Genomic DNA, 26,035 nt, shown 5'->3' on the forward strand with positions numbered 1-26,035 from the left:
TTAGCATTTTTTGTGTGCTTTTGGTGAGATTCATTAGCAGAAGTGATTTATGTTTGAGGACTAGTCCATATGGATGATTGCAAAAACAAATGCTTTATAGAAGACTTTCATCATGTGTACTTGGGTGTTTTAACTGTTTTCTGCAGTCTAGGCCCCACAGCTTTCAATCTACACAGATATCCTGACAATACAGCCATCCACTCTGTATGCTTTCATTTTCCTCTTCTCTTTAGGCCTCTCTTCATGAGGCATATCCTCTGCTGGTTAATCACAAGTCTTTAGACATCATTAATCCTTGATTAAAGAAGATCAATCCCAGTCTGAGATCAAAGGTTATGCCAGCTAATTAACACATCAGAACAGGACTAATACGGTCATGTTTGAACAGCATGTCATTGATACAGACAAGCTAATTTTCTATACACATCAAGCTGAAAAGCAATGACTCCACCTCACCACCATTTTGCAGCCCTATTTGAAGCCTAATTAAGCTCATGGTTGAGAATAGCCACAGATGTGAAATGATATAACATAAAGGTGTCAGCCTAGCAGTGACAAAAGGTTTAATCGCCATCACATGGCTGTTTGCCCTTTCGTGGTAAATGGACTGGTTCTTATATAGCGCTTTTCTACTCTGTCTGAGCACTCAAAGCACTTTATACAACTAATTCATTCACACAATCACTTCTAAGCTTAAGTGCTAAGTATCTAACATTCATACACATCCACACTCCGATGGATGCATCGGAGAGCAACATGGGGTTAGTATCTTGCCCAAGGATATTTGGCATGCAGCCTGGGATCGAACCTTCTGGTTAGTGGCTGATCTGCTCTGCCACCTGAGCTACAGCCACCCCACAGCCACCCCCTTTCAGCCCTTTCAGCTTCAGCAGCATGGTTTAGATGGAGATTCTGAGGCTTACCATGCACTGGAGATCTCCCCTAAAAAAGACTGCACTTTTGGAGGAGAGAATGAAACAAATGGAGCTTGATAATCTCTGTCAACAGTTTGAAGAGGACTCAGGCTGATTTGGAATATCAGCAACGTTAGACCCAGGTGAGAGAAGCTCAATAAATGCAGGAGGAGGCACCACAGGGCAGGGAGACCTTAACTAAGCGCTTTGACAGGAGTCACCGTTTAAAGGAAGCAGAGAAAGAGTTGGAAAGAGCCAAACCTCTTACTTCTCTCCTCAAGTCAGAGAGGAGCGATATCTCACCAGAAATGCCACAATTTTCACAGACAGCTTCCGTACGCTAGCTTCACCCTCCCAAATAAGGACAGGGCATGCTCAAATTGCTATGAGTGTCCCCCAGTTTACCATAATGTTCCTACCAATACTGCTAAATGGGAACATCTGTCCCAACACCTGCCGCTGGGCCACTGGCATTATTCATGAGAGGTACCCCTGCGGCCTCTGTACAACACCCACTGGGTCCTGAAGTTATTTCTCCAGGGAGGTCAGCTGTGGCTGCATCTTCAGCTACTCGGTCACCTGGCTTGGCAAGGCAAATCGACTCTGGACCTTTGGTTTCCATCTCCACATCCGCGAGCATAGCACCAGTCCCACCGGTGGCTCAGTCTGTTCAGTTCAGTTCAGGCCAGCCTTCAATCATCCCTACTCTTCAAACACTGCCGGTTAATGCTGTCTATCCCTCCATACTAGTCATATTCCATCCGCTGGACCAGAACTTCTAATTGCTTCTGTTTATGGCATTCCCAGACCTACATTACCGGTATTTGAAAGTGGAAGGGAGAGTGATTTTGCTCTACTCAAGATGGCATTGGACGACCTGCTGAGTAGTCACACCCACCTTGGTGAGCAGTATAAAAATCAGGTGTTTCTTAGCCAGGCATTTAAAACTCCCTAGTGCTTTAAAAATGGCAAACACAACTTGAACTTCCGGCTTGAGTCAACGCTGGTGCATCTGGCTGTCGCTACTCACCGGTACATTTTCGATTATTTGGATTATTTGGATTCAGATTTGAATGAAAAGGGACATTCACACTCAGGCCAGATCAATCTCTGCCAGATATTGATTTGTAACAATTTTCCTCAACGTCTGCTATTTCAGCTGAATGTGCTCTGACATCTTATTCCCAGTGAGCTGCACTAGCTTAACTGTTTGAGCTATTTTAGACTACCCATTCATCGCTCCGGCCAGCACGGCTCCTTTTCCTCCACATCGTCCAAGATGTGGGCGAAGATGTTTTTGAGCTGGTCGGCACTATTGTGGATTCTCCTGATGCTCGTCTGGCTCCTATGGCTGGACTGCTCCGCTATACGGCCACTGAGCTCCTGCGCCTTTGCGGTCAGCTGTCGCTCCCTTCGCCGGCAGAGCTCCACTACCACCCGGACATCACTTTCCAGCCTTGTTGGAGATACATCCATTGTGGGTCCCGCAGGATTTTCCTCTATCCATCCATCCATTCACTTCCGCTTATCCTTTTCAGGGTCGCGGGGGGCGCTGGAGCCTATCCCAGGCTGTCATAGGGCGAGAGGCGGGGTACACCCTGGACAGGTCGCCAATCTGTCGCAGGGCCAACACACAGAGACAAACAACCATTCACACTCACATTCACTCGCACATTCAAACTTAGTGGCAATTTGGATTATCCAATTAACCTATCCCCACAAGCTGCATGTCTTTGGACGGTGGGAGGAAGCCGGAGCCACTAGGTGTGAATGTGCGAGTGAATGGTTGTCTGTCCCTGTGTGTTGGCCCTGTGACAGACTGGCGACCTGTCCAGGGTGTACCCCGCCTGTCGCCCTATGACAGCTGGGATAGGCTCCAGCGCCCCCCGCGACCCTGAAAAGGATAAGCGGAAGCGAATGGATGGATGGACGGACTTCTATTCTACTCCTGGTGATTTGTTGTTATATTATAATAATTGTTTACTCAATGTCCTTGATTCTTTGGCTCCTGTAAAAGCTCACTCTGTTTCCTTCGCTCGCTCTGCTCCCTTGTTTACCTCTGACCTCCGAGCATTAAAGGCCAAAGCTCGGCAGCTAGAGAAAGAAAATGACACCAGGTAGATACAAGAAATCTGGTTTAATTGTTGATGCAGAAATCTACAAATTCCATGTACTTCAGTATAAAGACTCCATCAACAAGGCCAAACAAAGTTTCTACTCAGGTATTGTCAGTTCTTATGAGGGTAACGCAAGGATTTTGTTTTCAGTTCTCAAAAAAACAAATTCAACCCCCCAGCGCTTTACCACCACACTTCTATTCTTCTGAAACCCGTAACTCCTTGATGCTGTTCCTTTAGTACAAAAATTAATAACATTCACCAGCAACTCAGCTCAAATGTTGTGTCTATCCCCTCTCCAGAACCTTTTCTCTATTTTGAGCTGTTTTCCACTTTTCATCTTCCTTATTTATCTGCTATTTCTGAGTTTATATGTAGGTCAAAGCCTGCCACATGTCATCTTCACCCTATGTCTACAGGGAAATCCTGCCTCTCTTGCTTACTCCCACTCATCTTTGCTATCATCCAGTCTTCACTCACCAGCGGTATCGTTCCCTCTTTATTCAAGATTGCTTCAGTCACTCCCATACTGAAAAAACCTTCTTTAGACCGTAACAACTTTAACAACCTCCGTCTGATTTCTAATCTGCCCTTCATCTCTAAAATACTCGAAAAAGTAGTTGCAGCTGAACTTCATTCACACCTGGTTAATAATAACATCTACGAGAGATTTCAATCTGGTTTTCGTTCATGTCACAGTACAGAAACTGCTTTACTTAAAGTCACTAATGATCTTGTAATCGGAGCTGACTCTGGTCTTCTCACCATTCTCATCCTCTTGGATCTGAGCTCAGCCTTCGACACCATCTCTCCTTCCGTCCTTGTAAACAGACTTTCCTCTCTCGGCATCTCTGACACACCCCTAGCCTGGTTTCAATCATATCTCCTTGACCGCTCCCAGTTTATTCAACTGAAATCATTCTGCTCTTGTCTATTCCTGGTCACTTCTGGTGTACCCCAAGGTCCAGTCTTAGGCCCTCTTCTCTTCATAATATACATCCTCCCTCTAGGTACCATTTTCCGCAAATTTGATCTTCACTTTCACTTGCTGATGACATCCAGTCATATTTCTCCTGCGGACCTGATTCCTCCCTCCCACCTTCTCTCTAACAGAATGTCTATCTGAATTTAAATCCTGGTTTAGCTCTAATTTTCTTCAAGCTCAATGAGGAAAAACTGAAATCCTCCTTATTCTCACCAAATCCAACCTTTCGAAGGCGAACCGTTTCTCACTCACTATCCATAACTCAGTTTTCCCTTCTCCTCAGGTTAAGAGCCTTGGTGTCATCCTAGACAGTTCACTTTCCTATAAATCTCACATCACATCTATTTCCATCTATGCAACATTAACAGATTGCTTCCTTCTCTTTCCACCCAGTCTACGTCCATTCTTGTCCACAGTCTTGTTACCTTCCGTATTGACTACTGCAATTCTCTTTTGCATGGTCTCCCCCAAAAATCCCTCCATAAGCTTCAACTGGTTCAGAACTCTGCTGCTCGCATTATCACCAGAACCCCTCCTACCAGCACATCAGCCCTGTTCTTCAGGAACTTCACTGGCTCCCAGTGAAATTCCGGATAATATACAAACTTCTTCTGTTCACCTTCAAGGCCATTCATAACCTCGCACCTCCTTACGTGTCTGACCTGTTAAGCGCTACCTTTTCTGACGCTCACTTCAATCTTCTTCTTCTATCCAGCTTTCTGTGCCTTGCTTCCGCCTCACCACCATGGGAAGCAGAGCTTTTAGCTGCTCTGCTCCCAGGCTGTGGAACTCTCTACCCCCACATATAGGAAACACTGGTGCCCTCTCCCAGTTTACATCTCAACTCAAAACCCATCTGTTCACATCTGCATATTCACTGTGAACCCACTGTTTGTTAATTTTATCTTGTGCTTTTGTTTTATTGTTCTTCATTGTGTTATTGTTCTATTATGTGTTTTTATCTATTGTATAGTGTCCTTGCGTGTTTTGAATGTAGAGCAGAAGTATGGCCAGCCAAGACAGCCAGTCGAGTCAGAGTTGAGTGCAATCTGAAGCACTCCAGCACTGAAAATAGGAGATGCAATTGCCTTCGATGCTTTTGCATTATCTTATGCCAGACCTTTGCTGCAGTGGACACCCATCACCAGTCTTTATGCCCCAAAGGAAGCTGTAATATCTAGTCTTTGCGGCACTGAATGTAGGCTTGCTTGGGCCCCCAGCCAGGCAGATTCCTGCTGCTCTGAAATCCACAAACTGGAACAGGAAGACTACGTAGCCAAGATCTCATTGAAAGAAGCTGGCCAGACAGAGGAATCGTGTTTTATTGCACATCACATGGTGCAGCATAATGGTAAGAACAGGATAGTCTTTAACTGTTCATTGCAATACCATGGTCGGTCACTGGATGACCAGCTTTTACCAAGGCCCTAGTTCCTTCACTCCTTGGTGTACTCATTTTATTTTGCCAGCACGCTGTGGCCGTGAGTGGCGAAATTAAAGGAATGTTCCACCAAGTACGCCTATCACCCCAAGACAGACCACTCTTGCGCTTCCTCTGGAAAGAGATGCACAGAGAAGAGGAGCCATCCGTATATGAGTGGCAAGTATTAACATTAGGGAGAAATTGCAGCCCTTGTTGTGCAGTATAGGCCTTTCAACGCCATGTCAAGGAGAGCAGGGATGTAACCACCAACCTGGCTAACATAGTCGAGTCATTTTATGTTGACAAAAATGTATGACCAAAGCAGAAGAGGCCAAGTGCTTGGTGGACAGCCTGGAACAGTTGTTAGCAGAAGGAGGATTTGAGATAAGTCAATGGTCCTGTAATATTTCCGCTACCACTGAACATCTTCCACCTGCAGCCAGGTCCACAGCTAGTGACCTCTGGCTGTCAAAGAGCAGTAGTGGCCTTCAAACGCTAACCCTTGGCATGCAGTGGAACTGTCTCACACTGGGCTATAAACAACAATCCAGTGACTTTGCGTCTGTCAGGAGTTGCAGTGCGGATGCGGGAAGGAGGACCCAAACGCTGGACTCACAGGTGGGTGAAGGTTGGTGTTTATTGTAGACAGAGTGAACAGAACAGAAGTAGGAAATGGCTGGTTGGCTGGACGGCTGACTGAATGAAAGACTGACTGACAGAACTGACAGAACTGGGACAACCTAACAGCAACAACATAACATCAATGACGCGACAGTGAACAGAAGGAAACTGAGGACTTAAATACTCTGACTGATGATGACGATTGGAGACCAGTGAGTACACAGCTGAACTTAGTCTGACTAATGATACATGGAAATAACTGGAACACAATACACAGGCGGTATGCTGGCACAGAAAACAGGAAGTGAGAAAACTGAATGTGGGAAATAAACTGAACATGATAAAACTGAAAACGCTGGGTCAACCCAGGAAACCTGACAGCGCCTACTCTCAAGAAACTGTATAAGACACTCGCTAGCCAGTGTGACAATTGTTATCCGGGATCTCTGGAAACAAGACCTAGGCTGGGATGACCAGATTAAACCGCAGCACTTTCTCGACCAGTGGTTGACCTGACAGAGGGAACTTGCTCATCTTCCGCACCTACACATTCCCTGACAATACTCATAGACAACATGGACAACTTCATGTATTCTGTGATGCATCAGAGAGGGCCTATGGAGCTGTTGCACTTTGGTACATGAAAAAGGAAAGACCATCTCTGAATGAAGGAGGGGGCCTAAGGGTACATCTTTCGCCATCTTACAATGCTGTGATCGCAGCCATTAACCCTTTAAGACCTACCATAGTCTTTGATCATTGATCAATGGTGTTTGATCAGTGGTTGTTGATCAATGGTCATGAGAATTTGCATATTAATGATCAAGGAACTGACCTCACAGCCCATTGTTCATTCAGTGGGCTGGTTTCAGTCATTGTGCAAATGTACTGTTTATAAGGGAATGCTACGTCCATATAAACAGAATTACACACACACACACACACACACACACACACACACACACACACACACACACACACATGCACACACACACACACACACACACGCGCACACACACACACACACACACACACACACACACACACACACACACACACACACAACATTTTGGGATAATATTATCATGTTAGCCATTCTTTGTATAATGTTGGGTGCTAAAATTTTAGGGTTCTTCTGTCTCTCCATGTGATCAGATAATGAACATGCTCTGTCACTCTGAGGAGAATGCAATGTTGTTGAACATTTCAACAGTTGTTCAACAGTTGTTGAAATGTGGAAGACTGCCAGCAACTTTAAAAAGGCAAGAAAGAATCACCCGCAGATAAGATAAAGAAACACGACATTTAGCTAAAAATGACACAAGATGCTGTGGTCAGAGCTAAAAAACATTATTGAAATTTAAAAAAAAATAGCAGAAACTTTAAAAAAAGCAGTGTCCTGGTCCTGCGTCTATGACCTAAGGTTTTGAGTTCTACTCAGGAGTTTTCTAGTTTACTTATATTATAGTTCTGTATTTTATATTTGTTGTTTTCAGGCTTGTTATTATGTGGTTAAATTGGCGTTTCCTGTCTTCTTATGTCTAGTTTCCTGTGTTAGTTATTGTTGTCTCTCTTTGAAGTCAGTTTTGTCGCTATTTTAATTGTCTGCCACTTCTGTCATGTGTCTGTGTTATCCATGATGTTGTTTTATGAATGTCAAGTTTGGTGTCTCTGTCTCTCTGTCTCTTTGTCTCCCTTGTCCTCGGTTCTCTAGCGTTCGCTCGTGTCTCTAGCTCCCTGGCTCTGTCTGCCTTTCAGCTCTGTCTGCCATGTTTGTGCTTTTGTCTTCCCTGGTCAAGTTGTGTGTCTTAATGTGCTCCTGTGTCTGTTACTTCCTGTTTTACTTTGATAGTCTCCTGCCTCATGTGTACGATGTTCAATTTTGCTTCCATTGTCTCATTAACCTGGATTTGTTCCCTCATTATCCTGTGTTTACGTATTGTCTGAATTTCCCTCTGCTCTTGCTCATGTCATCCATCTAGCTGTGTGCCTGTGTGTCTTGAGCCGAGTAGTTCCAGGTTACAATTGAATTTCAGTTTTTTGTATCTTGTGTTTTGGGAGAGCTCAGCAATAAAGCTGTTTTGGACTTACCCTTGTGATTTTTGGAGACCTGCGTTTGGGTTCTAATCTCCCTGCCACACATCCGATTATGACAAACAGACAAGAGCAGCCAGCAGATAAACGAAAGCATAACAAAATTAAGCTAAAAATTGCAATAACTGGAATAATAAGAACTGCCTCCTCCTGAACAGCACGAACACCAAGAAGCTGCTAATGAAGTTCAGGACCTAAAATACTGTGCCAGTCAATCTGGATAGACAGAGAGCAGATAGACACTGTGCAGAGTAGATGAGGAGGAAGTTAACCAAGATATATATTGATATTTTGCTATATTATGCAATATATATAAAATTTGAAATATTCAAAGCTGAACTTGGTGAATGAGCTTAATTGCAAAAGATTTTCAAAATATCAGCTTAAGTGTGAAAACTGCGAGTACAAAAAAAGAGAAAAATATGCTAAATAAAGCCAACAAAGTATCTAAACTGAGCATTTAGTGAAATTTACATTTTCAAAAAAAAACAACACAAAAAGATGCAAAACCTGGAACTGAAGCTCATCAAGATGAAGAAGAACTGAAACAAGTGCTGAACGAGTGAAAAAGGCCTGAAATAAGCTCAGCCTGAATCTCTAAACTCTAAACAGGCAGTTTCTGATTGGTGGCAGCTTGTGAACACCCCTCTGACACAAACGCACACGCGTATACATCTCCACCAAACAATGTTTACAAATATGGACACACACACGCACCATGGAGTGAACAGTGATTGTGAGAGTGTGGCCTCTGTGTTTCAATGCCAATCATGTCTGAATCAATGTCTGCCTTCTATACAGTCGTTGGTGTGAATCTACTGAATTTGAATCCACCAAGCAGAAGCAGCTTGTTTACTTTTTCGCACCAAAACAACTGTGGCTACTTCATTTAGGAGATGGGACGACTGGAAATAGAGACTTCCAGCTCTGGTTTGAGTGAAATTTGTATCACTTCCCTTTAACTCCCACATCAATGTATCAAAACATAAAAACCTATGTTTCGGTATATAATTTGTGTTGGACGAGTTAAAATTGAGCGAGTAAGAAGAATTTATTTGGACATGAGGAACAGATTCAGAGAGAGTTGTGCACTCTAGCTTAACTGCAGAGAAAACATAGCAAATCACGTGTTTTATAAAAAATCATCATGATGCGACAAAAAACCTGAGCAGGGATTTTATGAAAACGGTAAAAGATAAGCAAAAGCTGAATTATGCCATAATAACCAAATGGTTTGAGAGCATTTTGAGTTTAAATAGTGCTTCTAAGTGAAAGGATGTGGAAATAGTGACGTTTAAAAAACAGCCACGTTTTAACAGATTTCTGGAAGCTTTCCATAACGGGGGCAGAAAATCCATAAAAACCTGAATGTTTTAAAAAGTATAAAAAGTCAGAAATAGCAGAAAATATGACCAGAAAGAGCAGAAGTAGCAAAATACTGTAAAACTTGAATTGCTAAAAGTATGCAGAAGTAGTTAAAGGGCCCAAAACATACGAAAGCTACTTGAGGACGAATAATACTAAAGAATAAAGAGAAACAGGAACACAAAAGTGCATTCATACGATTGTGTTCCTGTTTCTCAACTAGAAAAATAGCCATTTCCTGTGAAAATGCAGTGTGAATTCAGTAATTTATAATAAAATAAAACTTTTTCAGCTGAAAACTGCTGAAGAAGCTGAAGTTACCGCTAAACAACTTGTTCAACTGTGAGAAATTGTCAGAAAAGTGGGAAAGAACAGCCAGCATATAAACTGAAGCATCACAAAATTCAGTGACTGGAGTAATAAGAACTGAACAGCACCAACACCAAGGAGCTGCTAATGGGGTTCATGAGCAGTCTGCATAGATACAGAGTAGAACGACTGTGCAGAACAGATGAGGAGGAAGTTATATATTGATATATTATGCAATATATATTAAATATTTTAAATATTCAAAGCTGAACTTGAGGAATAAGTTTAATTTAATTGAATAAGCTTTTCAAAAATATCAGCCATCTTAAGTGTGAAAACTAAGAGCCAGTGACATTTTATTTTTCAAATGAAAAAAAAAAGATGCAAAATCCGGAGCTGAAGCTCATCAAGATGAAGAAGAACTGAAACAAATGCTGAACGAGAGAAAAAGACCTAAAATAAACTCAGTGTGAATCTATAAACGCTCTATGTAAACAGCAAGCAGTTTCTGATTCAGGGCAGCTAAACACCCCTCACACACACACACACACACACACACACACACACACACACACACACACACACCATGGAGTGAACAGTGACTGTGAGAGTATGGTCTCATGGCCTCTGTGTTTCAAGCACTCTGAAGTCCGCTGCTTCCTTGCTCGTCTGTACTTCAGTGAACGGGAGAACGCAGCGCGATCATTCTGCAGTTGGAACAGCAGTGTACTTGATATCATCACAGCGCCGCTCCAGTGTTTTTTCTGCCAAGCCCCATAAATATAACTTTTTCCACTTTTTGCAGTTTTTCGTCACTTTTTGCTATATCTGCGATAATCTTGCATGGGCATCATGCAAAACACACAAATCCGCTACAGTAGAGACACTTTGGTTTCTATTGGTCTACAATACACGAACATTTCACCATGTTTAACTATATATATATATATATATATATATATATATCGTAGTGGTTAAACTACACGCCTTTGGAACAGAGGATCGCAAGTTCGATTCCTGCCTGGGGCGTCTGTATCCAGTAAGGGTCCTAAGGCTAGACCCCCTATGCTAAGCAAGCCTACCGCAGACATGAGCGAGACAGATAAATATGAAGGCATGCCGGCTCGGACGTCGCCCGGATCAACAAGGTCCGCGTCAGGTGTTGAGGAACCAGGGCACCCTGACGAAAAGTGGGCTACTGGAACAAGAAGGCATCGGTGGGCAAGGGACGAAAACAGGGCGTTGTTGGAATGCTACTACGCAAGTAACCCCGGCGGAAGGGGCTACATGAATAGGATGAGGGACCTATGGATTCTTCGATACCCAACATCCACGATGACGGCGAAACAACTAGTAGCTCAGTGTTCCAACATTCGAAAGAAGGGACTGCTCTCACAGCTAGAGATTGACGAGGTACAACACAAATGCTACGGCAAGGAGGAGTCAGGACGCCAGGTCAGGGGGGAGATATCATCACCCCCACCCGAGATTGGGTACATAGCCCCAAGTGCGATAGGAGAAGGATCGTTGAGTGCGAGAGGAACTGACCTGAAAAATAGGATCATGGCCAAGCTTGAAACCTGGATCCCCCGTAGCCGGTTACCAAGATTACGTGAAGTACCCTCAGAAGGTCTGCTAGATGATGTTAATGCAGCACTACGGGCAATACCTACAACCACGATTACCGACACTAACAAGCTGATCTACAATACGGCAGCAGTGATCAGTGAGATGCTTGGCTACAAGTTGAACAGCCACAAGGGGCAGTACCCTCCATGGAGAAGGAGGCTAGAGGGCAAGATCAAAGTAGCACGGAGGGAGGTTAGCCAACTAACAGAGTTGCAGAAAGGTGCGACAAATAAGGTGCCTAAGAAATACAGCAAGCTGTCCATACCTGAGGCCTTGGAAACTGCCAAGCAAAGACTCACAGCCTTGGCCAGCCGCTTGAGGAGGTACACCAGAGAGATAGAAGGCAGGAGAATAAACCAGCTGCTCTCCACAGAACCAGCAAAGGTGTACTCTCAGTGGCAAGGGAACAATAAGAGAACAGCACCACCAAGGCTGGAGACGGAGCAATACTGGAAGAGCATATGGGAGAAGGATGCAACCCATAACGGCAATGCTCAGTGGCTAGAGGATCTGAGGGCAGACCACAGCGACCTCCCTGAACAGGGTCCAGTAACCATCACAGTGGCAGATATCCAAGAAAGGGTCTCCAGTATGAAGAGTTGGACAGCACCAGGGCCCGACATGGTTCACGCCTACTGGCTGAAGAAGCTGACTGCACTCCACGAGCGTCTGGCAGCACAAATGAACCAGCTGCTAGTTAACGAGAGACACCCGGAATGGCTAACTGAAGGCCGGACGGTCCTGATCCCCAAGGACCCCAAGAAGGGACCGGTCCCCTCCAACTACCGACCAATAACCTGCCTCAGCACCACATGGAAGCTCCTGTCAGGCATCATATCGGCTAAGATGAACAGGCACATGGGTCAATACATGAGCGGGACACAGAAAGGAATTGGCAAGAATACCAGAGGCGCAAAACACCAGCAACTGGTAGACAGAACAATCAGCCGAGACTGCAAGACCAGACTGACCAACCTGTGCACTGCCTGGATTGATTACAAGAAGGCCTATGACTCAATGCCCCACAGCTGGATACTGGAATGCCTAGAATTGTACAAGATCAAGAGCCTTCATCAGGAACTCAATGGGGATGTGGCGTACAACACTAGAGGCCAACTCCAAGCCCATAGCACAAGTTACCATCAAGTGCGGGATCTACCAAGGAGATGCTCTGTCCCCACTGCTGTTCTGCATAGGCCTGAACCCCCTCAGTGAGATCATTAACAAGACTGGCTACAGATACCGACTACGGAACGGAGCAGTTGTCAGCCACCTCCTGTACATGGATGACATCAAGCTGTATGCCAAGAGTGAACGAGACATCGATTCACTGATCCACACTACCAGGCTATACAGCAATGACATTGGAATGTCGTTCGGACTGGAGAAGTGTAGTCGGATGGTAACAAAGAGAGGGAAGGTAGTCAGAACTGAGGGGATTGAACTACCAGAAGGCAACATTGCAGACATAGAGGACAGTTACAAGTACCTGGGGATCCCGCAGGCAAATGGGAACCATGAAGAGGCCGCTAGAAAGGCTGCAACCACCAAGTACCTGCAGAGGGTCAGGCAAGTCCTGAGGAGTCAGCTGAATGGTAAGAACAAGATCCGGGCCATCAACACATACGCCCTGCCCGTGATCAGGTACCCTGCTGGGGTAATAGGCTGGCCAAAGGAGGAGATAGAAGCCACTGACATAAAGACAAGAAAGCTCCTCACCATGCATGGAGGGTTTCACCCCAAGTCCAGCACCCTGAGGCTGTACGCTAAGCGGAAGGAAGGGGGCCGGGGATTGGTGAGTGTCAGCACCACAGTCCAGGATGAGACAAGGAACATCCAAGAATACATTGGGAAGATGGCCCCAACTGACCGAGTGCTCAGTGAATACCTCAGGCAGCAGAAACCCAAGAAAGAGGAGGGAGACGAGGAACCATCATGGAAGGACAGGCCCCTGCACGGTATGTACCACCGGCAGATAGAGGAGGTGGCTGATATCCAGAAATCCTACCAGTGGCTGGACAAAGCTGGACTGAAAGACAGCACAGAGGCACTAATCATGGCAGCACAAGAACAAGCTCTGAGTACAAGATCCATAGAGGCTGGGGTCTATCACACCAGGCAAGACCCCAGGTGCAGGCTGTGTAAAGATGCCCCAGAGACAATCCAGCACATAACAGCAGGGTGCAAGATGCTAGCAGGCAAGGCATACATGGAACGCCATAACCAAGTGGCCGGCATAGTGTACAGGAACATCTGTGCCGAGTATAACCTAGAAGTCCCGAGGTCAAAATGGGAGATGCCCCCAAGGGTGGTGGAGAATGACCGAGCTAAGATCCTGTGGGACTTCCAGATACAGACGGACAAAATGGTGGTGGCTAACCAACCGGACATAGTGGTGGTAGACAAACAGAAGAAGACGGCCGTAGTGATCGATGTAGCGGTTCCGAATGACAGCAATATCAGGAAGAAGGAACACGAGAAGCTGGAGAAATACCAAGGGCTCAGAGAAGAGCTCGAGAGGATGTGGAGGGTGAAGGTAACGGTGGTCCCCGTGGTAATCGGAGCACTAGGTGCGGTGACTCCCAAGCTAGGCGAGTGGCTCCAGCAGATCCCGGGAATAACATCGGAGATCTCTGTCCAGAAGAGCGCAGTCCTGGGAACAGCTAAGATTCTGCGCAGGACCCTCAAGCTCCCAGGCCTCTGGTAGAGGACCCGAGCTTGAAGGATAAACCGCCCGCAGGGGCGTGCTGGGTGTTATATATATATATATATATATATATATATATATATATATATATATATATATATATGTCAAACCACAATTGCGACAAACCCCTCACGGAGCATCGGGGACTCAGTAAGTCGACCTCGGACACATCGACTGACGCCGAGGGGATTGCAACAAACTGCAGACCTGTTAACATCACTGAGAACCTTTACACAGGTCCTCGTTTCAAGGACTTGAAGCCTCCCCAGGAGTGACAGAGAGAGAGGATGAACGTTTACAGAGGTTTCTGTTAAGATGAATGTTCCAAATGTTCAATAAACATATTAAGTTCGTATATTTTCCCTTTTTTCTCGAGTCTGTTTGCTCATGCAAAATGAAATCTGATTAATATAGAATAAACATGATATTTAATCAAAATTAATCCACAGTAACCCTGTGATGAATCTGATTAAACACTTTAATTGTTTGGCAGCACTAATATATATTATATATTAATGTATACTTACCTATTAGTATATAGGTTTTTAAAAAAGTTGCATTTCACAGGAGAGAGCCTGTGCTAACAAACTGAAGAAAACTATTCAAATTCTCTTTGAATTTAAGCATTTAACATTCTTTATGTTTATTCTACATTTCCTTCATTATATTGCATAAATGTCTGTTACAAGCTCAAATATAAAGTTGAAAAAGTGTAATTGCAGCCAGGCTATTGATTGATTAATTGATTGATAATACTTTATTCATCCCGAGGGAAATTGGGTTAAGGCTGCCAGCCTTGCCAGCACCATCTTACCCTTCCGACCATACATACATTACACAAACATCACATGGGGAAGGCAGGTCAGAGAGGTATAACAATGGAAACTGCACAACATGAGGAAAGACGAGGAGAAAAAAAACTCCCCCAGACTGAGCTCCAACAGGGAGATCAATTTGAGAACATCACAAAACACCTCATCTATCCATACATCCATCCATACATAGATATATGGTTTCCAGCTGCCTGAGTCCCTTTACTAATGTTAAACCCACAACGTTTAAGTATTTACAAGTATTTGCAATTAAAATCAAATAGCTGAAAGTGTGCGTTGGTCTAACGGATAAGGCACATACCCCATGCTGTGCCTGCAGCTTTCACTGTTCCTCCCAGCAGGTTGCATGTCATACCCTTTCCCTGTTTCCTGTTTCCTTACACCAACAACTGACAAACAGAGCCAACAATGTCAAATAAAAATTATCTTAGGAAAAAGAGAGTAAACAAATGATATTTCTGTCTTTATAAAACTATCAGGCAATCGACCCAATACTGCGACTGATAAGAAAACATTAAAAAATGACAAATACAATATTTCTTATTGAATAATTTTACATGATGAAAATGCGCATAATCAAAGACATGGCTCATGACAGTACCGCTACCATCGCTACTGGAAGCACTTTGAAGGATAAGGAGAAAATAAAATAACATGGGTCGTGCTGGCAGTGTTTGTTTCAAATTGATTTTTTCCATTAAATCCCATCAGCTGAGAAAGTGCTCTCTTGATTGGTTTTCAGAATCCTCTTGGCGCAGCACCCGTGTCCATACACATCACTAAGCACACGGGTCTGCCACTTGCTAATGACCTTTGCTGGGGGCAGATGAGTCAGCACACGAACATTGCATGAAACTCAGACATAAAACAATTTTTTAACAATTTGAAGGTTATTTCATGGAATGATCCATCTACATAATGTAGTATTATTTTCTTCAGCTCAGCCGTGAACAATAGCACTGTGTGCGAGCACTGAAGCATGCCGATGATTGTGCCTGTTAGAACACCAATCAGCAACAACAGGCTGATAGTTTGTTTATATAACACACAACTGACCACTACTACACATTTACTACGGCACCAGTGTTTTAATGTGACTGCAATCTTCTTGTGTTCTTTTAATGTGCCTTTTTTATGGCGTTACCTATAAGAAATTATAGAATAGCTGTAAATCAATTCAAGTACATAATGGGACTTGGCAGTAAAGCTGTGCTGGAAAGAGACGCACATCTACAAATCAAACCAAATGATTCTAATGCAGTGCTCATTATTGATAGACTCTGACTGGTTTAAAGAGCAATGAGTGGAAGGAGGACAGGCAGGCCTCATGCCGCACTTAAAAGGATTGAAAGTGTCTGACCATGTCTTTAAAATGTATGGACGAGCTCATAAACACTATAAATAGGTCTCTCTTGGTATCAAAACTCCCTGAAACATAAATTCGGTTTCAGCTGGGAAATCCATACAAATGTTGTTTGTGCTAATGAGAGTCAAATGGCAGGCACTGCTGGGGGCTATGTGACATGTACACACTGAAGGCATACTGATGAAAGAGCCACAATTTAAAGGGTAACAAGCCTTACAAGCACTGTGTCGCACAGATACACTCATGATATGGAATTTCAATAAATAGCACCATTGACCACAGCTTTGCATTTCTGTGAATGCCCAGCTAACTCTGTGTTATAGCATCCATGTATCCACGGCAAATCCTCATTACAAAGCAGTTCCTATTCCCACCCTACAGTCCTCAAGCCAGGTGGCACACAGACAGCCATAACGGCAACAGTTATTATGTGCTGTGTATTTAATAAAAGTACAATACAGGTATTGCAAAGTAAATTCACTTATCCCTACCCACATAACTGCATAATAACCTGAATCCAGATCTGTGCAGGTGTCCGTGTATGACAGATACCTGCATCGCTGCAGGTAGCCTAATGCATTACTGTTTCTGGTTTTTGATGTTCCTGTGTTTGCACTCATCCCTTTCAGCTGGTTTGAGGTATAAAACTTGAGCTGGGTGCCTTGATGTACTGCTGGCTTGGAATTCTAATAATGAGTGTGCTTTGGGATTTTAAGGATGAGTCTCTCTGAAATAGTTTTTCACTTCAGTACCTTTCATTTCAGCCTCCTCTTATGGTGCTGCTAAAACCTCCTCTTTTCTTTTCTTCTAAAAAGGAAGAAATTAATTTGCCCTGCTTGGCAGTTGTTAAGAACAATAATATAATGATCACTGGAGTCCTGACTCTAAAGTATATTGTTAAAAACTATGGTTAAAAAGCATCAAATGGATACTCACAGAAACGAATGATGATCCACAGAGTTGGATCCTGTGTTCTGTGCTAATGGTCCTGATAGCGGTGCTGAGGCTTGGGAGCATCAGCTGGGATGAACAGAGGGATCCCTCGAGTTCTCTTTCTCGGGAATGAGCTTGTGTTTGGCGCACATGTGGGCAGCATTGGGGTGACAACTAGTGGATTTCATTCACAGCATCCGGCGGGTGCTATCCAATCATCGGGGAGGGTCGTGTCCCCAGTGCCAGCCTCTATAGAGACAGAGGAGGTCATCCCTCTGGAAGAATGCTGCTTCTCATTGCAAAAACAAAGGCTGGGATTGTCAAGCTGATGGCAAGGGGAGGAGGTGGAGGGGCAGCAAAGGCCGGGGGATTCGGGACAATAGAATAAATCACATAAAAAATGTCACAGCCACACAAATGGAAATTTTGCTTGGGGATGAAGCTGGATTTCAAAAAACAGAGTTGTTTATCTAAGGCAAAAGAAAAAAAAAGCTAGTCACATGGCCCACTAGTCAGACAGTAAGGGCATTTCTTTTCATTTCCTGACAGGCGTATGAAAGGAGTGCACTTTGAATAGACTCTTTTTGCTTGAAAACTCCTAAAGAGAAATAGGGTAAAAATATGCCTACAATCTGAGGAACGCTCATATCAGGAACTTAGGAGGACTGGTACATGGCTGATGGTGCTTACAGCAGGTGGTTTAGACAAGAGACTCTAACTTCAAGCCTGCGTAAGTCTTTTGACATCACACATGGGACACTGCAGTCATACACGTTTGTCTACACATACACTATGGGAAGAAAATGTATGGGGAAACATGACATTGGTAAAATCCCAGATGTAAAGCCACATTCAGGCAATATCAGTAAAACCACAGATGCAATTAGCCAAGAGGAAAAAAACTTACTAGTTCAGCCTTAAAATTGGAAGATACCAGGAGCTGCCATGTACTTTGTGAAAACCACTCATTATGGACAACTGCATTTAAATAAAAGGCAAAAGCTAATTTTAAATCAACAGACATCATCAACAACAGTTAGGTCTGTTTACAAGTAAACAGAGGTATTGGTCCAACTGATAAACCTGTGACAGTGCCTTAGGTGATCAGGACTCACTGATGAACTTGGGAAGGGGGGCCTGTGTAGTCTGATGCCATGGCAGAGATGCTGAAAACCTTAGTACCGTATTTTCCGCACAATAAGGCGCACTTAAAATCCTTTAATCTTCTCAAAAATCGACAGTTTGCCTTATAATCCGGTGCGCCTTATGTATAAATTCTGGTTGTGCTTACTGACCTCAAACTGATTTTATGTGCTACACGGCGCTCAAAAATCTGTCAAATGTTTTAGTACGACTTTGGTGGCACTGCGTGATGGAGCCTCGCTGAGTAATCTGGGTCCTAAACTCCATCGACCTTCAGGTCCCAAAGTCAAACGAACACTGCGGCATCACTGAGAGTTAAACACTGGCTAAATTCTTTCATCTTTAATAAAATGATCAGTGTTGCTGCTTTAACATCCAGGCATCCATGAAAACAGAATTTATTAAATTTAACTGAGTTACACCCAGCATTTGTTCACATCAGTTTAAGAAAAAAGGTCAAAGACACAGATTCACAGGGGTAAAATTGTTGGGGTGCCTGAGTCGCTGACCCAGTATTTTGTTTTTAAATATATTTCTTTATTAATTCTTAGGTTTTGGTTGTGATTTCTGTGTTCCCTTTGTAGTGTCTATGGTTTCAGTGTCTGCCTGTGAGTCTATGTATACAAGTTCAGTCTGTTATGTTTCCTGGTTTACTTTGAAAGTCTGGGTTAATGTATTGAGTTTTGCTTTCCTTTGGTCTCGTCATGTATGATTTGTCCCAGCTGTGTTTCGCTTCTGTCTCTCATTCCCAGAAAGCTCCCTCTGTGTATTTTAGCCTTGTGTTTCTCTGTGTCAGTGTCGCGATCTACCCTCATTCTGTACTGTGTGTTCTGTTTATTTTGTATTCTAATGCAGCCAGTTTTCTGTTTTGCCGTCCAGCATTAAAGCTGTATTTAAGTTCACCTGCACTTGACATAAGATCATGACCAGAACATGGAACCCGCAGATTGTTCCGCCTCTGAGGTTGATTCCGAAATGGAGAGGTTGGTTAATTTGCTGGACCGCATCTCTCAGGCCGATAGCTTACAGGCTATGTCTGTGGGACTGAGCGCAGTGGACGCAATGATTAAGAACAACCCCGGCTTCATCAATTCTCCTTGAACACTAAACTGAGCAGCACCATAGCTGCATGGAGGGAGCACGTAAGAGCCAGTGAGCTAGCTATCTTTCTTTCCACGCCAACACAGCAGCACCAGACAGAGTTCTCTGTGAAGCAGCTGCGTTTGCCACAGCAGGACGGCGTTTCTGCTGGAGGTTAACCGCTTCAGTGTGAGGAGCCGGAGGATTTGCAGCCCGATCAACTGGAGCAGTCGCAGCTCAATCCGCTGGATGACTTGCGAACTGGTCCGTCCTCTCTCTCGCCGCCTCCCCCTTCCACAAGGGAAGGCGTCGCTCACGCCGCTGTCACTCCAGGGCTGCTGAGCTAACTTCATCGGTGAGTAAGAGTGACTGTTTGCTGAATGTTCCGCTTGAGCATCCCGGTCCCGAACCTTCTGACATTTCATTCACTGTGAATCAGACTGTTTTCCTCTCGGGATTCAGTTCTGCCCGAACCAACAAACTCAGACACTGTATGTTTGGATTACATGAACATTAAATCAATCAGAGACTAATCAATTAAGTCTGGTCCTGCCTCATCTGGTCCTGCTGCTGCCACGCCGTCGTCTGGTCTACAACCTGGCTGGCTGTAACTCAGGACGTAGAGCAGGTTAGTTGCTGATCAGAAGGTTGGTGGTTCGATCCCTAGCTCCCCCAGTTTGCATTAGGGCTGGGCTATATCATACCGTTCACGGTAATACCGGTGTAATTTTGGGCAACGATAGGAAAATGAAATATTGCAATAGAATATGGGTAAAACGCGCATGCGCAGTGCCTTTGTTTACATACGCACATAGCGGTGACGCAGAATGAGAAGAGCGTAAGCGGATCGTTAAATGTAACTGATGAACCAGAATTGGTTTGTAAAAATCCCGGATTTGCCTCGCCTGTGTTGCTCCGGGCAATCCCCGGAGAGCTTTATGGACAGTTTTTTGAGTTCCAGTGCTCTTCACGGACTTTTGGTTTTCTTGAGCTCCTCGGCTTCTTGTGGACTTGTGTTTTGTCATTTTGTTTCCGTGAGTCTGCACTAGAGCAGGGCGATATGACCAAAAGTATTTATCACGATATACGTTTGAAAATTTGCGATAACGATATAACTGACACTAGACAAAATACTTTACAACTCCACAACTTTATTAGTGCAAAAAACCCCATCAATGTATTTTCACTTAAACAAGCAGCTGTTTTTTATGTGCATTAAAGTTATATAAAAATGTAACAGTGCAAATGCAAATTCCTCGCTGACAGTTTAACCAAAAGGCATTTCCAGTGGAAACTGGCCGACATATCCTCAGCATAACCATGTATAACATCCACAAAACTTAAAAAGAGGTTATACACACACAATACGGTAACATTATGTCATGGTCTCCGTGCCTGCCCGGTCGGCCCCACAAGGCTACAATTGCTGTTTCTGTTCTCTCCCTCTCTGCCTGGGCGGAGCTCACTGTGGGCTCCCGCCCTTGGCCCACACACACACCTGACAACACTCACCCATCATCACCGGGAGCACTATTTGAGGCTGGAACACAGATCCTCTCGTCGCTGGATGATTGTACCCCTAACGTTAGTGTTCTCACAGCTCTTGTGCTTCATATTCGTGATTTGTGATTAGTTGGTGACCTGCCTTCTCGTCTGCCTCAGATCTTCCCCCCCCCGGGACCTGCGACCTCCCTGCTGCGGGAACGTGTGTGAGTGTGAGCGAAGAAGACGTGAGCGAGTTACCCTGTGATTCCCCCGGAGTTTTGGATCCCTTCACTGTACATATATTGCACTGGCACTGTAAATAAACTACACCTTGGAGATACCTTACCGCTCTGCGTTTGAATCCCTGTACCAGATCGTGACAGATTATGTTGAAGCACAGTACGTATCACTCCGCGAGGCTCCGCCTACGATAGCCGTAATGCTCCGACAATCCATCAAGCGGTGCGGCTTCGTAGCTTAGCAAAGTTGTACTGAAACATTTGACAGATTTTCGAGCGCCGTGCACATAAAATCGTTTCGAGGTCAGTAAACACAACCAGAGTTCAGACATAAGGCACACGGGATTATAAGGGGCTCTGTCGACTTTCAGAAAAATCAAAGGATTGATTTTAAGTGCGCCGTATTTTCCAAACAACACGGTAATAACGACGGCCCGCTAGCATGCTCTACCAAAAATAGTGCTTTGTTGTGTATCTGACGGACGAAAGCCAAACCAGTTCCACCACTGAAGCTGCAGCATTTTTACAAACCAGTTCTGGTTCATTGTTTCATTCAACGATCCACTTTCGCTCTTCTCATTCTGCGTCGCCGCCATGTGCGTATGAAAGCAAAGGCACTGCGCATGTGCGTTTTACCCATATGCTATCGCCATATTTCATTTTCCTATCGTTGACCAACATTACACCGGTATTACCATGAACGGTATGATATAGCCCAGCCCTAGTCTGCACTTTGGGTCCACCATTCCTGTCTGCACGCACTTGACAAAAATTGTATCGTGGCACCACTAAGGTGATTCCCAAAGAGCAATTAGTCAAAGGTTTAGCAGGGTGTCCCTAAAAAATTCAAGGAAACCGGACAAGTGGTGGTCAGTTGGCAAGTTTAACTATCAATAGCTGATGAACAGTATCTGAAAGTCATATCTACATACATCTGGATTTTCAATTGATATATCTACTGTTTACTGAAGCCTGATCAGAAATACTCTCAGTTCTCGGCTTTCAAGAAGCCATTCTTAAAGAAGGGAAACCAGGAGAAAAGCATGACGTATGCTAGTTTATACGAGAACTGAAATGAAAACCGATCTTATGGAGTGATGAATCTTAATTTGAAATTTAGTTCAAATTGTCATCAGCATATAAAGAGGAGGTACAACAGTGAGCGTATCTGTCAAACATGGTTGAAGTTTGGTCATATTTGGGGCTGCATGTCAGCCAGTTGTGTTGGCGACCTAGTCAATATAGATCAAATTTAAATGAAGACAATATCTGCTATACAATACCATTCGGAAAAAATCTGATTGGCATCAATTTCATTTTTTAGCACGAAACACAATCCAAATGCAGCAAAAACATGGATGGATGTCAGTGCCTCCACATTACTGAAGCAGCGTGGGATCATCTTGATAGACTGGCACAAAGACCAGCTTTGAATGTCCTTCAACAAGCCTGGAGAACTATTCCTGAAGTCTGCTTTAAGGAATTACGAGAAAGCTTTCCTAAGAGTGTGATGGAGTATTAGGACCACATTAAGAAATAAAAATGTATTGTTCATTTTGAGAATAAGGTTGAAACACTATAACATGAAGATTAAAGTTAGATTGTTATTTCAGGTCAAACAACTGATGCTGAATTATCATTTATCCTTTTCATTGGCAAGCTTAAATATGAAAATTATTCATTCTGAAGATATAAGGCAGCAGTATTCAGGCTCAGTTTTCTTTCAAGTGAATGAACCTTTCATATATTCAGTGTCTGTATCCCTGCATCAAATTCCATTCAGTCATCAACAATATTTCTTATTCATTAAAAAGACTGTTTAGAAATGTGTACAGATGATCACCTGTTTGGATTTTTATTATGTGTGTCAGCCTCATTTTCACTGGAAACACCTTCCTGTGTGTTTGTGCATGTTATTAGAGAGCAGATGATGGTGTTTAGAAAAAGAAACTATTCAAAATAATGTGCGCATATAAACAGACTAATCAGAGAAGAACACATCTCAGTCCTCTTGATGTGGGCTTCTCTTCATCAATCAAGAGTGTGAAAAAAACTGTCTTTTTTTCTTTCTTTTCTTCTTTTGACATTTCACTGTGCTTGGCATGTTGAGAAGGTTTTTGTTAATAAGGAAAAGTTGAGTAAAATTATGCACAAGTTTAACCTGCTAGGAAAGAATGTAACATCCTGTGATTTTTATTCCTGAGGTGAGAATTTGTCAGATCAGATTAATGATACTGTGATACAATTTCAAAGGTGTCATATAGAGAAAGAAGAAGCCTTGATACAGTATTAAAACATAAATCCCTAGTCTCACATTCATTAAATATTTTCTTAAGCTGGCCATGACAACACTGACATGTGCTTTTAATGGCAACATTTCTTCCTCTGAAAGTATTTTTTCTGCTCTAGAATTTGTATAAACACTTATTGGTTTGCAGAGACGTAATTATTGCATCATACATACAAATCTCGCTTCATTGTTGCAGGACGCTGGAGGGGGTATTCATTTTTGGGTTTCTGCTTCAGAAGCCTTATTATGAATGATTGCATGATTGAATCGACACTTTTTTATTATTTTTTACATTTTTGTTAATTTACCAAAATTAATCCAATTACAGCATTAGAACAAAAGTCAGGGAATCCGGAATGTTAAAATTTCCTAGTAATACATTTTTCTTATGCTTATGCAGAAAGCTTGAGTTACATTTCCTGGCAAACAGACTCACACGACTCCATTCATGTTACAGTTTTAGGATTTGAGTTTTGCAACGAAGCAGCTATATTACCTTTTGTCAAGAACTAGAAATATTCTTTTTGAACTTCAATGCATTTTATGCCCCTGTAGAAATGCTATCTTCAAGGATAGCAGTGCATTTTCTTGAAAAGACAATAACAAAGACTTACATGGACAGACTTGGAATTTTCATAGACTTGATAGACTTGATAATGTAATTTAAATACTAATATCAGAAAGCTTATGCTTAAAATAAAAATGCTTACATGTTGATGTATAGAAAGTAATTTCACTTAATTAAACACAACAACATAGGATGGATGAGTATTGCATGGGAATGCCACCAGTAGCTGGAGTCAGAAACCAAGGTGCAAAGTCTGAATGATGTCTTTAAACTGTTTTTTTTTTTTCATCTTTAATGACTTTCAACTTGTGCACACAACTGTTGCTTTTTTAAACTCACTGAAAACTTACACTATACAATAACATGCTTTTGATTGCAGCTGTGGATGGCTAATGAATGGGCAGTTAAATGGTGACTGTATTAAATCAAGTGATAATGAACAATCGCATTACTGTTCAAATCACAAGGCAATTAAGGACTTATGAAAAGTTTAGCATCCTGAAATCCTGATCTGCTGAATCTACATTGCACTGACTTTATTCTGATTATACCTGATAGATGAAGCCGTTAACTCTGACCTCCACATACACAAACTTTCTACAGATGAACAGCTCGTATTGCCAACCTGTCCTCACTTGTCAGTAGGACACTTTAGAGTGCATCCTGGTTTGATTTGTTATCATTGTGGACTCAACAGTGACAGGTAAATAGAATTACTAAAGTGAATTTCACATCAGCAAGTGGGATGTTTGGGTTTGGAGGGGAAAAATAAATCAGATAAGCCTGAGATATCTAAAACCTGAGAAATAGTTTTAAAAGAATTTAGTATATATGAGTTATTAAAAAAGTGTAGCAAGTGAGAGTTTAATAATTTTATATGTGGGTGTATGTGATTACAGCTTTCTACTGTGAAGATGTTTACAAGTACAGACGGTGTGAAGTCTAACATTTCAGTGAAAGCGTTAATGAGTACCGGATAGTGCTGTGCCAACAGTACATTTCACAGCTCAGACAGGCAAAATGTTCCTACTTTCAGCACAGTTTGTGTTTGCAACAAGCATCATCTTATTAGTTTAATTAGAAAATCATCAACTCTGGAACCATACACCCTGCAGTCGGGAACCGATGAGATGTATATATCACAGCTCATAATGATACTGAGATTGCTATAAGAAAATATAGACTAAACAATAAACACCGTGACACTAATAAATGAAGTCTTTACAATATTTGTGAAAGAACGTGTTCTAAAGAACATACTGAGAGTGGTATTATAATAGGATACTACCATTGCAACTAGTCCGTTTGGGACATTTCTTCCTTCCTGGTTATTCAGCTTTAAGTGGTGTTATTGCAAAGTGGAAGCATTTAGGAACCCCAGCAACTCAGTGGCAGACCTCATAGTTACAGAGCAGGGTCACTGTGCTGAGCTATCACCAACACTCTGCTGACTCAATGATTGCAGAGCTCCAAACCTCCTGTGGTATTAACATCAGCACAAAAGCGGTGTCCTGAGACACCTTGGCATGAGTTTTCATGGACGAGCAGCTCCTGTAGGTGTAATGTGTAAATGCACAATAGCGTGAAATTTAAGCTAAATTCTAAAGAACAGTAAGGAAGCATTAGCCTGAAATTGTAATTATAACATTAGAGATCTGAAGCCTTGGCGGCTCTGAGGATTCATTTTCTGTCCACCATTTAACAAGGAAACATGCTGCACTGTTACTGTATCTAATTATGCACACGACCAGCCTCCTCATAGAGTAATGTATTGCCAGCTATCAGCCTTTGGAGCCTGATATAAACAGCAAGCCAAAAACTCCAACTCTACTTGGCAATCAAGTACTTTTTGGCCACTACAGTCCTACATATCAAGGCAAATTGTACACATGCCATTCTACATCTACAGTTTGTTGTGAAAAACCCACATAGCA

General features: G+C 43.0%; 1 protein-coding gene across 3 annotated transcripts in view; it reads right to left on the reverse strand.

Moving 5' to 3' along the window:
- Positions 1-26,035, reverse strand: part of b3gat1b (beta-1,3-glucuronyltransferase 1 (glucuronosyltransferase P) b) — a 60,254-nt gene that overhangs the window by 25,741 nt on the left and 8,478 nt on the right. For 2 of the 3 annotated variants that reach the window (XM_085288205.1, XM_085288204.1), the window contains exon 2: positions 17,300-17,545. The exons of the other annotated variant lie outside the window; for it this stretch is intronic. The gene's annotated coding sequence lies outside the window, so the exon portion shown is untranslated. The remainder of the gene's footprint in view (positions 1-17,299; positions 17,546-26,035) is intronic. 3 annotated transcript variants of the gene reach the window in all.

Source organism: Mchenga conophoros, linkage group LG10 (genome assembly GCF_057382185.1).
Source record: "Mchenga conophoros isolate Kocher_MC1m ecotype Shallow Benthic linkage group LG10, M_conophoros_male_GT1.1, whole genome shotgun sequence".
NCBI classification, from domain to species: Eukaryota; Metazoa; Chordata; class Actinopteri; order Cichliformes; family Cichlidae; genus Mchenga; species Mchenga conophoros.